The following is a 12,665-nucleotide window of genomic DNA, read 5'->3' as shown; positions in this document are numbered from 1 at the left end:
AGTTGCTTACGTTTTGATTCAAGCAAAAGGCTCTTTCATTTCTTGTTCTCAATGTATTTTCGTTTCTCAGGTAAGATTTTGTTTGATCATTCTCAAGTGGATCTACTTTTAATATCTTGGGTGCTGCCGTTCCAGTAGTGGAATCTATTGTTAGCTCGGATAGTTTCTCAAAGTCGCATGTAAAACGGATTTTCGATCTATGCATATCTACCGTAACATTAGGTAAAGATCTTTGTTTTGGAAACTCATCTGTGAACAGAAATTGACAAAAACTTTTTATATTCAAAGAAAAAATTTATCAATACATTTGAATTAATATTAATACAAATCTTTCTCCTTCAACGAATAAAAAGTTTCCGGAGTCTTTATAAAGAAGTCTAGTACGCATTTTTTTGTTTGGTAAGAAAACAAATTACTTGATTATTCTTAACAGTCTCAACCTACCATGACGATGTGTAAATCCAGTAGTTGACATTTGACCAGCCGGACATCTTATTTCTTTTCCTGCATATGAAAACGTACATGATTAATAGTTTAGGTATAAACGCCAACAAAAATCGTAAAAAAGAAATAAGTTTAAACCTAAACTACACGATTAAGACCATGCTCAGACGTCACGATTTTGTATTGTTCCGATATGGTTTTCTTTCATATTGGTTTCCAGCAAAAAAGGGAGTTGTTCCGATGAAAATTGTGGAGCAAAATCGTTTCGAGCCATTTTGATTTGTACCGTGTCTTTTTTGACATTTCGAATTTTGACGTTCAAATGTGTGTCGGAACCGTTTCATTCCGGAAGGATACGGAACTGTAATGTCTGAAGATGATCTAATTTATTTTCTAGTTGAAAACATGGAAATTCATAATTATAAATACCATAAATTATATATTAGGAAGGAGGAAAGAGAGGTATTACTTAATGATAAGCATATCTTACCTATACAATAACCAACAGGACACGCCAATTTGCTAATTGCTGCTGATTTGTACACAAAGAAATCTTCGTTTTTACATTGTCTTTACATCTTGCTGCTTGAATCTGGATTTCTTCTAAGCAACTAACGAGTAAGTAACCCGGCACCTATTTTGCCTAAGAACCTTCCATTCCTCTTTTGAAACAATCAATAATTGACTGACATTTTATATTTTACAGTTTTCAGGGGTCTTAAATACCGTACTACCGTGGGTGAAGGAAGCCTAATACCGATACCGATATGATATTTATGTTTTTTTCGAAAATAATGAATTTTCAGTTATCAAATCTATTGTGTAGTAACAAATTAGAAACTGTACAAACAAGTCTTGTACTTTATGAGGCCCCCCACTTTGGTTAACCGATTGTGACCTTATTTGGGTAAATTTATTTCTTTTTATGGTCTCTTTTAAACAGATGGACCTATTCTTATACCAAACTTTTTCGCCAATATATAAAGTTTTTTGCTAGTTTTGTGACCTTATTCTCAATATCGTGGACTTTTTAAGGCCTCTTTTACAGCTATTTGAGCTTTCATAAAGCAATATTTTAGGTCCGCCGCGCCAAAGTTACTTGCTTGTTACGGGAGGCAAATGCAAAATTAAGCCTTTCCCCCAATAATTTCTTCGTCGCAGACCCGTAAGATGTCTTTTATATTGAGAATTAATTTAAAATCGAGGTTTGGGCCAATGATGGTCTGAGGAGCCGTATACTTCAACACAGGCTCATAGAGGTGGTGCTGTGGTGCAACTAGAGGACGCGAATTCTAAAGTTTAACCCCCTCCCTAACGGAGGAAAGAAAATAAATGTAAAATAAGAAAAATTTTCGCTCTCCTTTGTAATTGAAAAACGGTCTTAGTACGCTATTGTTAGCCAAGTATGCCTTGTTTGGTCACACAATTTTTGATTTTATTTCACACTGACCATTTTTTGGCAAAAATATGGTACGGCGAGCGACGTACTTGCCGTACCCGGTGATGTGAATTATTTTTTAATCGTTCGATGCTGCACAAGATGTTTTTAGAGCTAACTACTTTTACTAATTATTGAAGGAGTAAATACCACTTTTACTGTCTCTAAGTTAATGCAGTATCAGTGTATTGTATTGTAGTAGCAATATAAGTGAATACGGAGAGACGACCATATCATTTAGTGCTGACGGAGAACATTTTGTCTAGACTCATTCGGTGGATGCAGTATTTGCATCACAAAAATTGTCATTAAAAAAATGCGCCCGCAGAAAAATAACGAAAATATTTGTTTAGAGATCGTAAAGTTTTGCTTATTTTGAATAACCTCACCATGACAATAAGTCAATAGGACATCCAAGATTGTGCGAGCGAAGCAAGCAAGAAAATTTTACTGGTTAAAAAAGCGGAATAGACTTATCTTTTTTGAAAATCTTTCTGCATGAAACTCATGAAGAAACTAAAAGGTATATAGTTTTATACCGAAATACCGTTTTTTATTGATAAAAATATCGAAATACCGACAAAAAAACAGGCAATTTACCGATACCGGTAGGAAAGGAAATACCGTAATCCCTTCGTTTTTTTCTCGTAATACCGATTTACCGGGAGTAAAAAGGCCCAATACCGTCATACCGTTAAAGTGAAACTTGTAGGTTCCATCGGTGAGAGTATTTGGTTATGTTTTGGATTATCAGCTTGTTTACTAGATTCGAATTTATTTTCTTTATTTTTTTACTATATCATTGTGTCTCTTCTTCTTTGTTTTGTTTTTTTCTTCCAATATTTTCCTTTTACTTTTATTGAGATGAAATCATTATCAAAACATTCGAAAAAAGAATCAAATGGTCATTAAAAAGATCAAAACATTATTTTCACAAACTCTTTTGATAAGTAGTTGTGTATTGAAAGCGAGAGAAAATCTTTCTAACCATACAATTGAAAAAAATATGATCTCTCGTTTATACAGGGTGTCCCTAATTAAAGTATCGAGTCGAAACACAACTATGAGTAGAAAGTTTTATGTGCGTGTTCACGAAATTGTATTTTAAGCTCTCCCTCTTTTTTCTTTGTCATTACGATTAATTTATACGTTGTAACTACTTTTTGTAATAAGCATGTGTGATGGAGAACGTTCTTATATTTTAGTGATAACACACACAAACTTTTCTACTCAATCGCATGTTCAAACTCGATACTTTAATTAGGGACACCCTGTAGACCCCTTTTTTGAACGGAGACTTGTATTTGTACGGTACAATATGAAATACAGCATTTATGTCCTTGTTTTTAGTCAAACAGATTGATCATATTTTAATGTCATCCTTTTATATTCTTACTTTACATTCGAGATATGTAACCATAATAATTATCAAGGATTTGTATATTGCACTAACGCCTATATATTTTTTAAAAAGCGTTTAAAACATATCTGAGTGGTTTTTTCAGCGATGCGAAAAAAATATCAACTTTGAACTTAATCCAAGATCTTGGATTGTCGTCATAGTTACTTTTCTCTGTGTAGATTGGGTGCTAAATAGAATCTGGATCTGTCGGCACATGTATGTATATGTGGTGAAGATCAGAGATCTGACCTCAAGGAGAGCAAGTGTTGAAAATACTAAATAAAATAAAGATGAAACATAAAAATGGACTAATATTTTTATAATTATACGTTTTTTTTCTATTTTTTTGAAATTTTCTAAATATATAAATCAAACCAATCAAACATTCTGTCAAGAAATGAGAATTTTATGCGAAAAAGAACCAACAAGCCAATAGACATAAAATTTAAAAAGCCAAGCAGAAACACAAACACAGCAATCACGAAAACACAAACACCAAAAACCACTCAAAAACCCAACAAAAATATAATGCAATCTTGAGTCCCCGACTTGCGACAGCCGACATATATGATTTCGGCCTGTGCTTTTCACGATAGTATATATGCACCCTGTCTGCTCATTTCAATATCGATTTGGGTCAATGTGCAGGCACTTTAGATATGCATTGGTTAACTTTCAGTCATTACCAAAGATCTGTAATATCCACGGATATTTTTGTTTCTTATAATATAAATAAACGAGTTTATGCCACTATTAAGAGCAATCAGAGAGTAAGAAAAATTCACAAGGTCAGTACCTGACGCAACAAAGTTAGTAATAAACATTGATGAAATGATGTAACACGGATAAAGGCGTCATACACAGGCAGTAAAAAAGTGAAATTATCACAAGCGTCATTGCAGCTTCTTTTTTATTTTTCTGTGATGTCATATGGTGTTCACTTTGAGAGTTTGTCTGATCTCTATCTTCTACATCATTGGCCCCCTTTCTCAAATGTAAAAGTCCTTGGATATTCATTATCAATGATAAGTTAACCAAAACAACCATAATAATGTTCAGGGTAAGCTGAACTAGAATGAGAGCTGTTACTGTAAAGGATAAAAAAAGCTGTGCCAGTTGAGAGTCCAATCAACAAAAACAATGCTGTAATTCGATTGATTGTTCTTGCTGATATCTGTTGGAAGGGTTTTTTAACACTTATAAATTGTTGAAAACTAATTTCCAAGAATAGTGGCTTGGTCAATGGTTTCTGACTTGTTTTTAGAATAACAAAAAAATTAACATTAAATTTGATGACATTGTAAGTACAGTGATTACAACGGGTAATACTACAGTCAAAGAAATGTTATTTGATTCCATAAATGGCTGGAAGGCACAATTATACAATAGTTCTGTCACATTCATTCTCGCTTTATATAACTGGTCAACGTAATACATTAACTTAACGATACTACAGTCGAATGACGAAACATGAACTTTATTGTCTTGGGAGGGGGGAATGTTAGTATAGGTCGGTGTTTTTTACACTTTTGGCAAAAAGGTGACATTAATTTTTCTAAAAAACGGTTTTTCTTGAATAAAATGAATTTGAACGAGGTTTTTGGGATGAAATCTTCCAAAAAAGTGTAACACACGAGCTTAGAACTTTTGGTTTTGGTTCCAGGAGCGAAGAAGGATCCGATAATAAGCAGATATTCGACAAGAAAAATCGGATATCGAAAATTATTCAGTCGAGCTTGGTGATATTCGAAGAAGCGAAGCTGAGTCGAATATCATCAAGCGAGACTGAATAATTTCGATATCCGATTTTTCACGTTGAATATATGGTTTATCTTTCACCTATTAGCAGAAAAGCATTTTAATTTCCCATTTCGCATTCAGTCTTTTTCTCTTTTTATGACATTTTCGAACGTTTTACTGTCTTATTTAAAGATGTCAATTTCATTGTTTTTTCTCTTATTAAAAAACGTTCGAATTTCTTTTCTCTTTTGTTTAAAATAACAGTTTTTATATATGTGACATTTAAATAATTATTTGATCAAAAAACTATTTTCTTTATGCTCGCTGCTACAGAAGAGATACTTTGCTATCGGATATCTAAAAATATTCGACAGTGCGTTTTGCAGAGGTGGACGATAATCCAAAATATTAGATTTTAAGAATTTCGGAATTATGAGAGTTAAGTGGCTCTTGGATTGATTCTGATGTCTGAACTTGTTACATGATCTCTATATTTTATGAAACAATGATGAAGAGCGCTTTTGGATCCGAAATTCCATCCGAAAAACATCTCTGAACTTGAACAATTATAAAAAGATAATAAAAGATGCATTTCATTGTTAAAATGGACTGATCACAATCACAATCTAAATTTAATCAAAAGTCACTTCCACTTAACTTTAAAACATTCTTAGATACCAAAAAGTGCGGTTTCGCGAGCGTTTTGGGATTAAAAATTTCATTTTAAAGTGGTGAACCTACCCCAACCCCAACTTGTCGCAAAATGGAATTATTAATCCTTCGGGGCTCTATCTGAGCTTATTTCAGGTCATTAAACATAACGACATATCATGCATAACGTAAAAAATCAGTTTAGAGCCTTGTAGGATATTTCATTCCAGACTAAGACGCTCATTTCGGATAAGGCAAAGTATGTTACTTTCAATGAAGGATTTGATAATGCTTAGATGCTCTATTCTAGTGGAAAATCTTATTTTCTTGTTCTTAAGAGCCTAAACCTTCCAAATAGTTAGATTTGAACTACTTAATATAAAAAAAACATACTTCAATCCTCAGTTTAAAAAGGCTTGAACTCAAAGAAAAATTACGAATAAGTGATCCCAAACTGCTCCCAGCTGGAAGATTTTTTGTTTAGGAATAGAAAATACATAAATGCATAAATGCTCCATCCTGCCAAATTTCAGTTCTAAAGCCCCATTAGATCAAAAGTTATTGCTCATTGAATCCATAATCCATTTTCATTATGGAATCGTTTAATCCTAACGTGCTCCTAACTTTAAGAGATTATAAGCACTGGTTTAGTTTGAGTGTGATTAATTACGTGCGTCCCGTGCCCTCGTGCCCTCGTGGGTCGTGCCTTCGTGCCTCGTGCGTCCCGTGCCCTCGTGCCTTCGTGCCCTCTTGGGTAGTTCGTGGGTCCTGAAAAAATTACGTGGGTCCTAAAAAAAGTTACGTGGGTCCTGAAAAAAATTACGTGGGTCCTGAAAAAAAATTACGTGGGTCCTGAAAAAAAATTACGTGGGTCTTGAAAAAAATTACGTGGGTCCTGAAAAAAAATTACGTGGGTCCTGAAAAAAAATTACGTGGGTCCTGAAGATGATTTTGTGGGTCCGGAAAATGATTTCGTGGGTCCAGAAAATGATTTCGTGGGTTCAGTAGTCACGTGTGTCCTTGTAATTGTGTGGAATCTTCTTTGGAGAATTTGTTGGGATAAAGGCCTGTTTCCATCGATCGCGCGAGCGTGCACGCTAGGCTAAAATTTTTATAATAGCTTTGGCCGCACACTCCGTGCGATCAATGTTTGATTTCCATCAACAACATACATAATCTATATGTTTACATTTTTTTGTTTACTCAGCAGTTTTTCTCTTTGTTGATTGGTTGAAAAATTATCAATTGAGATGTACGCTCCTGTACGCTCAAAAAAGTTGAAAATTTTCAGCGTAGAAAAGAGCACAAAAGCGTACAAGAGCGTACACTTTTCGTGTACAAGAGAATTTAATTCGTGACGTCAATAGGCTATTTAAGGAAATTTTTCCCTAGCGTGCACGCTCGCGCGATCGATGGAAACAGGCCTTAAATTTAAGAGTTTAAGCGCGAATAAATTCGTTAATATTTTCCCCTCAAAAACTTGACCTCTGATACTCAGGGTAGTACTTTAATTGGATTAACCCTACATACTGAGAGCTATTTGGGTCCCTTAGAACTGAAAGGGGGGCACATAGTGCCCCCCGTGGATAACTTAGGATAGGAACATTATATTGTCATTAAATTTGGTACAGCAATGCTTAAACCTATAACAAACAAATTTATCAAAAATCCTTTTTGAAAATTGAATGCAATTTTTGATGACGCCATCAATTGTATCAACAATTGGCAAAAATCACCCAAAAAACTCAAAAAAAAAGATGTTTCTTAAAATTGCTATTGAAACAGATGAAGAAACACATTCTCCTTCATTTTGCTTTTATTTGAAAGCTTTTACAATGTATTAAATGAAAATTAAAATCTAAATTAACAATTTTGTCGTAACGTTCTACTATGGCGCGCCAAAACCGAAGAAAATGTTATAAACTTTCAAAACTGCGTAAAATCAGAACATTTCAACTTTTTCAAGTCGCTGATACTTTTTTTTTGTCATATTTATATTTATTTTTTGCTGCTAATCCTCCTGTAAGATGAAATAGAAGCAATACAAATGAAATGGACAACTAAAGTATACCTGGAAACATGTTATAAAGTCTGTCTCAAAATAATTTGCAGCTGGAGACAAAAATGGCTGTAACTTTTGATAGAATTCGAATCAAGTTGCGATTTTGTGCTCGTTAAAAAGATATTTGTGAGTGAAATATTATCAAGTAAAAACTTTTGAAAAAAAAAACGAAAATGAAAATGAAAAATGAAGAAGATAAAAATCAATTTTTTGTAGAAATGTCGTATAATTACCATTTTCACAAAAGTGATTCTTCAATCTTAGATCATCATCACTGTCAAAATATTTTTCAAAAATATTCATTCAATCAAAAGATATCAAACAAAGTTTATTGCTGGTTGACTCTATAAAGTAGAAAAAAACGTTAAAAACGACAAAAAAACAGCCTGCAATAAACTTTGTTTGATATCTTTTGATTGAATGAATATTTTTGAAAAATTTTTTCACAGTGATGATGATCTAAGATTGAAGAGTCACTCCTGTGAAAATGGTAATTATACCACATTTCTACAAAAAGTTGATTTTTTTCTTCTTCATTTTTCATTTTCATTTTCCTTTTTTTTTCTCAAAGGTTTTACTTGATAATATTCCAATCACAAATATCTTTTTAACGAGCACAAAATCGCAACTTGGTTCGAATTCTATCAAAAGTTACAGCCATTTTTTTCTCCAGCTGCAAATTATTTTGAGACAGACTTTAGTATCTTGGAGTAAGCACAGAAAAAAGAGCAAAATAGCCTGCGCTGCATTTGTGGGATGGTAGTGGTCACCGACAAACCTGTCATTGCGACTAAAATACTGGACCAATGAAAAAATGTTTTTAACCAAAACGTTCCCCATAACATTTGATGAAAAGTCATAAAATTTCAGCTTCATAGCCTCACTAGTTAAAAAATGCCGGCCAATTTTCTAATAGGGGAGCCACTTTGTGCCCCCCCCTCTCAGTAGGTAGGGTTAAGGATATTGCTCTCTTTAAAGCTATACTTTGAGACAACATACGATCTCGCCAAAATGAAAACATCATTTTTGAATACAAATTTCCAAAATAATTGACATTGAATATTAGAAATTTTTATACTAGGGAAACATGGCACTATCAGACTGTTCAGTGTGATGCTTGAGATATGAGAGGATTTCTAATGCCAAACTTCAATTAAAATATTAGAAAATCCCTGCCTATTTCAGAAAGTTCTTATAATTAACACTATATCCATCACTTATAATAAAAACTTGAATAGTTCGGTTATATAACCCGAAAATAAATTTTTCTGCATCTGTTGACATAACAGATAAATTTAAGGGCTCTGACCATAGCGAGCCTAATTGTTTGTGTTTACATACAAGATTTTGTAAAAGTTTTTCGACAAATTTATACAAAGCCTCCCCCTTCGTGGCATTGAATCATCGACTTTTCGCACCTCAACTTAACCAAATTTTCTATAATAATTCTGGGATGCCAAGTATATGTTTTTCGGACCCACGAACTACCCACGAGATTTTTTTTGGACCCACGAACTACCCACGTAATTTTTTTTGGACCCACGAACTACCCACGTAATTTTTTTCGGGACCCACGAGCTACGTCCACGTAATTTCTTTTGGGACCCACGAACTACCCACGTAATTTCTTTTGGGACCCACGAACTACCCACGTAATTCTTTTTGGGACCCACGAACTACCCACGTAATTTTTTTCGGGACCCACGAGGACACGAAGGCACGAGGGCACGGGACGCACGTGATTAATCACACTCGTTTAGTTTCTCTAGAAGGCTCGGGAAAAATGAAATGGAATCTTCAATTCTTTGCCGATCCCCCTGATATCATATTAAGAAAAGGTGCATTTTGTATTTATTTTAAAATCTGTTTAAAAAAGCTTCACGTTTTTGCCAAAAGTGTAAAAAACATCGACATAGATAATTAGAACATGATAAAAATTTTAATAATAGTTTTTTTCTTCCCAGCAAATTGGGCGAAATTAACGTCTTCTCGTTTACCGAAGGGCATCATTATTAGTTATATACATTTATTTCATTGTAATATCTTAAGTACGTAAATAAGCATCCAATCAAACTTTTTCCTTTTTGTTTCCTTTCTTTACTTGAACTAATACTCATTGTTGAATGTCATACTTGCCAGCTTCTTCCCTTTGGAGGGGCCCTTTGGATGTTTATATAAATGGTCGCGCAAAAATCTCACTGATATTAAACATCAAAATTATACAAAAAATCAACAAGGGGGTATTAGGTACGAGATTGCCCATTTTTTAGATTTTCTAATGAATTTCAAATTTAAATATATGATCACTGGGTTCTAAAAATCCGTTTTTTTTTATTTTTTAAATATAAAGATCCACCATAGAATGATTTTTTTGACAATATAAAGATGTAAAATCTTTTTAGTTATTCTTGGCACTAAATTTAAAATCATATCATGACTGAAGCCGCTTTAAAGGAAACTGGAAATATTTTGAGTAAATTTGCTCTCTGGATTATTATACCATTGGGAACAAGTGGCAATTTACTCATTATCTCTTATTTCTTGCAAATCAATTATTCAAGATTACGCAAAATGAGTGTATATCATTTCCTAATCATCAATTTAGCTATGGTTGATTTTGTAATCTCAGCAACAACTCCTCTTACAATCAGTGAATTTTACGAGAAAGAATGGCTTCTTGGGCGATTCATGTGTAGTTATGGGTCTTTGATATCAACTTTACCATATATCTCGTGCTGGGTTTCGGTTTTAATTGCGTATCAACGATATTGGACCATAACCAGACCTTTTGCAAGCTCTATTCCAAAGTACAAATACACTTTGACAATCCATTAATTGTAATGGTCTGTTTTATGATCTACCTTCCATTCACTTTAAAGACAAAAGCGATTATCAATGAAGAAGGCATACTAGAATGTAGAGATGGGATGCGTTATTTCGACCCTAAGGAACACGTTGCATACGCATTGTTACACCCCTGTGTCACAGACCCGGTGGACCCCCACCCTGGTGGAAAAATAGGCCAAAAAATCGTCCCCGGTGGAAAAAACATCCTACAATTTCAACCCCACTGCGAAATTGCTCTATGATTTTATCCCCATTGAAAACTGAATGTAAAAGATTGCACTCCAAAACCATCCCCACTGGAATTTTCGAGCTGGAAACAATAGATTTTCTATCCCCATTGGCATTTTGATAGAACTTTTCATCCCCACTGAGGGAAAAAGTTCTACCGGAGCATTGAGACAGGGGTGTATTGTTTTTAAGAACTATTGATTGTTTTTTTCAAGTTTCACTAATGTGTTTCTTTTATTGTGGTGTACGGAAACGCATGAATAGAGAAACAAACGTTTGTGTGTTGACAAAACAAAGCAGGAAAAGAAATAGACAGGCTTTGAATACACTGAAAAATCTAATTTTAGTGTACATTTGTTGCGTGTTTCCAGGAAGACTCGTTGTTTCTGGACTACATATAGAGGACAATTTTCGAAAAGTCACAAAATATTATTTTTACTTTGAACATGAGCTTTTTAGCTTTATTTCTTTACTGAACAATGTTGTAAACGTAAATTGTGTACCTCACTATCACATTGAAGATTTTCGAAATTTTGCATTAAAATTGGTAACTTTTGGCAAGCTGTAAAACAGGAAATATAAAAGATTTAAAGACATGCCAAGACGGAGTTTCTATAATCACTTTTAGTAAACGTTTCTAATTATCTTCCTCTTTTAAATAAAGCAACCCAAATTTTTTTGAAAAGAACTTTGAAATAGTGCTTTTCGAGTCATATTTGATCTTCTGGCCTGCAAATAGGCAAAATAGAGGACGTTTTGAAAAAAGTCAAAGCAAATTGAATTAACCCTTTAAGTACCAATGACGAGTATACTAGACATGGGCTATATAGTAGGACGAAGCCATCCTGTAATGTTCAGTTTGAGTTAGAAATCGTCATTTTGGGCACCTTTCTATCATTCAGGCAGGTCCGTGCAGCGGATGGAAGGTGCTTAAAAAAAAGAAGAGAGTCTAAGCTATCCAATAAACTATAAACGAGCTTCTAACTCTTCCTAGATCCGAAGATATGAGCCTTTAAAGTTTGAACTAGCGATTAAAAAAAAAAAAAAGATTAGAAAAAATGACCGTGGTTCTTAAAGGGTTAAGTTGATAAACGGGCATCTACCAAAAAACATAATTGCATTTTGTGTATATCCCTTGTATGTCGAAACTTTTGAAAATTGACATTGAATGCAGTGATTTTTGGCAAGTTGTAAACCAGGAAAGATAAAAGAATTAAAGACATGTCAAGACGAAATTTGTATAATTAGATACTGATTGAATAATTTATAGTAAATATTTGTAATTGTTTTCCTCTTACTAAACAGCCTCGTAAAGTTTAGAAATCTTGAACAATAAAATCAAGTGTACTTCCCTGTGTCCCCAGCCCGATTGAAAAATTTGGCCAAAACTTATTAGTTCCCCACTGGGAAATTGACTCCGATTTTATCCCTACTAGAAATTCAACGCTTAGATATTGCACTCCAAAACCATCCCCACTGGATTTTGTAACCTTGGAACAATAGAATTTATATCCATATATTTCAATAGGAGTTTTTATCCTCAATTAAGGTAAAAATGTTCCATCGGGGCTGCGAGAAAGGGGTGCAAGTGTCTTTATTGACATACACGCTTTTTTTATAAAAATGGTGCAAATTCATTTCATCATGGATATTGTTAACTTTTTGGGGAAAATTATCCTAAAATATTCTTACAGCATTCTAGGTTGGGATTCTAATTCAGACTAGATTTAACATTTAGTATATACGTCTCAAGCATAAAATGGAATTTTTGGAAATGAGTGAGCTTTACTTGAGGGTAATTGACAATATATAATACTCTGAAATGGCATTCATTGCTTGAGTTACGAAATTCC

Source organism: Clytia hemisphaerica, unplaced genomic scaffold, assembly GCF_902728285.1.
Source record: "Clytia hemisphaerica strain Z4C2 unplaced genomic scaffold, Clytia hemisphaerica genome assembly, whole genome shotgun sequence".
NCBI lineage: Eukaryota > Metazoa > Cnidaria > Hydrozoa > Leptothecata > Clytiidae > Clytia > Clytia hemisphaerica.
This window is presented reverse-complemented; position numbering follows the sequence as displayed.